The following is a 3,662-nucleotide window of genomic DNA, read 5'->3' as shown; positions in this document are numbered from 1 at the left end:
TTGTAAAACAACAGCTCAAACATAGGCACCCACTGAGCACAGCTCACAATGTTGTTTGGAGATTTTTTGCTGTCGAATTTAGGGCCTGGCAGCCTGTGAAAAGCCTCGACTACAACGATTTTATTTGCCTTTTGCTAAGTTTCTCTTTCTTTTGATAAGATTGGTGATGTTTTCAAACCGGTGTTTATCAACCCGGTTAGGCTGTCAACTAGATGTTGTCAGTACATGATCAAGTTATAATCCGGAGACTATCAGCCCGGTCTGGTTTTGACTCAAAGTCACCAGTATGGAATCAACCGGTGTTTATCACAACCAGGAGCGGTTTTATTGTAAACCGGCATCATATAACAGGAGTTACTTTTATTCCGGATTAGGGTTATTACCCTCATTACAAAGTTGGTCAGCCAACACTATGCCTAAAGGTCACAGGTATCATATATTTCCATATTTGGTTATCTTTTACAACCTTGGTTATAAACCTTGGTCATGTATATATTTGGGTATCATGACCCGCCCGGTGGTAAACCGCCGGGGCGCTTTAAGCTTCTTATCTATAGGAACAACTTGAATAAATAGCTATGGATTATAAACATTGTATCTTAAGCATGGCGGATTAACACGCATCAGTCGCAGATAAATATGCACGAAGGCATAACAGACCAAGTGTTTTAACTAGCTTATTACAAGGCGTTTTAGTGCCCAAAGGGATAACTGTTTCTCAATAAGCATTGCAGCAAGTGGAAGACTAAACCGGCCCCCGGATTATGATTGCTTATCAGCTTGACCTGACGGCTGCGGATCATCTTGCATCGGTTCATCTTCTTCGTCTCTACCCAGCGGCTGGAAGTCAACAGTTGTCCAGTCGATCCCAGTTAAAGCTTGGAACATAGCTTCATCTCTTATAAGGGTTGACGGTTCAATATCAGGGACATAAGTGTGCATACGGATTGGAGGGATCAGATTTTGTGCTTCTAGAATTGGCGCCACAACCCGTCTGTTCTTATCATCATAACTTGCCTGATAGTATGAGAGATCAACTTCTTTAGCCAATTGACAAGCCAGTGGACGTACTTCCCGGTTTATGGCGCGGAGATACTCCTGGCCAAATTTTGATCCGTCTTCTTTTAAGCTTGGGAAGCCTTTAGCCACGTCCACCGGATCAAGATCAGGCACCCACGCCTTTACCCGGTGTCGGAGTAATTGGCCACGGGTAGCCTAACCGACTACCCCTAGCTCTTCAGAAAATTTATCAGGCCTCTGGGCCTGCAAACACTGCAAGCATTTGGGCCGCCTTCCCCGGCCGGCTACCACTAAAGCCGACTCCCGGAAGGCGACCCAGCCTCACCGACTCCAAGAAGCCGGCCAAGAAGAACGCCGACTCCTAGAAGCCGGCCGAGACCACAACCACCCCTACATAACGACGACCTGACAGGGCATGGCCACAGTGCGGCCCACGACCCCCGAAGCCCGAGGCACGCATGGTTACAGGAGGCCGTACGGGAGGGATGTCTCCCGTGCGGCCGGGCACTGTAGCCACGCCAGCTACGACGTCATCCACGACCCACTCCTGCACGGCCCAAGGACTGCGGGCCCCTTCAGCCAGAGGGAGGCGTGAAGGCGGCCCGGCCTTTCCTAGTCGGCCAGGAGCATAGCCGGCCTCCAGAAGCCGGCGACTCCCTTCCTCGAAGCAGGAGCCCATTTAAGGAGACAAGACGAGGTGAGGCTACAGTGATAGCCCCCGACGCGGATCACTGTAGCCACGCTTACCTCGACAAAGCCCTCATCATCAGAGGCGCGACTATAGTAAGCAGCCACCGACAAGACCCTAGGCGGTGGGGCCGGCCTGCCGACCAAGTAGCCGGCAGCCGGCGGGACCCACCAGCTGGCGGGACCCAGCAGCCGGCGGAGGAGCCGGCAGGCGTAGACACTGACGGCTGGGGCCAGTTCCCAGTCGGATTACCATTGTACCCCCGGGGGGTAGGCCTATATAAACCCCCCGGAGCACCCATGCAAAGGGTTGGCACCTCTGCATGTTTGGCTTCCAAGCATTGCACACACACACACACACCATAGATAGTGAGAAGCAAGAGCTAGCCTTGTTCTTCTTCTCCCTTGATCCCAACAGCTCTAGGAGCGATTGTAGCTACTCTTTATCGAGCTAGTGATCATGCAGAGACCCCGCAGAGCAGGACTAGGGGTGTTATCTCCTCGGAGAGCCCCGAACCTGGGTAAGATTCGCCGGCGTGCATGTCTTCGCCTCATCCCGTTTCCAGGCACCGGCGACGTTTTATTGGCTCCCACAATGATAAGCCATCCTTTGGCATATGTCGCACCAACCACCCGACATTTGGCGCCCACCGTGGGGCCAGGTGCACCGTCGTCCGGAGACCTGTTCTGGACGGGAACCCTCTTCTTTCCCGGCGAGCGCAGCCAGCCTGCTGCGTCCGATGGCGTTTGCCCCGACGCGCTGCAAGGCTTCGACGACGCCTGCGCACCGAGCCGCCTCGCCGATCTGCTCGGCGAGACTCGCATCTCCGACGAGCCTGCGTCCGACGCAGGCACCGACTACCCCGAGAGCCGCCTCGTCAGCCTCCTCGACCAACTTCACGTCTCCAGCGAGCCTGCTGCGGACATGGAGTCTGTCGGCTCCACCGACCCGATGCTCATCGACTCCGACACCGCGTCGCTCGACGCCTACCCCTCCGACGTGGTGGTCTTCGACGACCCACTCCCTCGAGCTGACAGCGGCAGCAGCGCTGTCACCGAAGTGCTGGTCATCAGCCACGTCTCCAACTCGGGCGGTAGCGCCCGCGACGCTCAGCAAGCAGCGATGCACGACCTCTCCATCCCCCTCCCGGCCGACGCCGACGCCGAGACCCTGGAGGCACACCGTCTTGCCCTCATCACGGAGAGCAAGAAGATAGCCTCGATGAGACGCCTCACCGAGGCCCACTGGCGCGAAGTCGACCGCGCCGCCTTCGGGACGCCGCCGCCGAGCGGCCCGAGCCGAGCCGGCTTCGTCCAGAAGCGCGGCGCAGCCGTTGCCAGCATGCTGGGCGCAGATCGCCCCGTCTACGCCGCCCCGCTTGAGAATCTGCGAGCCGCTCAGGCGGCAGCAGAGGAGCTCAATGGGCTGGGAGCCGATGAGCTCCCCTACATGACAAGATGGATCCAGCAGCTGATCGACACGGCTGCAGAACGGCACGAAGCCGGCGCCCGAGCTGATAGCCATCCCCCGCGCCGGGAGCACGCCGCGACGTCCCGCTCGCCGACTGCGAGCGGCACGCGCCAGAAGAAAGACAAGGAGCCAGCTGCCAGCCGCAGCCGGACTCGCATCACTATCGAGCGCGACGCGGATGGCCGCCCTCGGGCAGTCGAACACCAAGGAAACCTGCCGCCTCCCCCGCCTCGAAGAGAAAGACGCCTCACTCCGCCGCCCATCACCCATCCGACTCTTGGCGACCGACTCGGCCGCCGAGAAGGTGACGGCGAGAGTGACGCCCGCCACAGGATCGACCGCCTTGCTCGGTCCCTGGCGTTAGAAGAAGAAGACGATGTCGGCCCGCCATGCTTTGGCCCCCGCATCCGCGACGAGCCCTTCCCCAAAGGGTTCTCGCTCCCCAGAGACACACTCAAGTACAACGGCTCGGTGAAGCCGGAAG

The sequence above is a fragment of the Triticum aestivum genome, chromosome 7D, assembly GCF_018294505.1.
Source record: "Triticum aestivum cultivar Chinese Spring chromosome 7D, IWGSC CS RefSeq v2.1, whole genome shotgun sequence".
NCBI classification, from domain to species: domain Eukaryota; kingdom Viridiplantae; phylum Streptophyta; class Magnoliopsida; order Poales; family Poaceae; genus Triticum; species Triticum aestivum.
The sequence above is the reverse complement of the archived record's forward strand: the minus strand, read 5'-3'. Positions refer to the sequence as shown.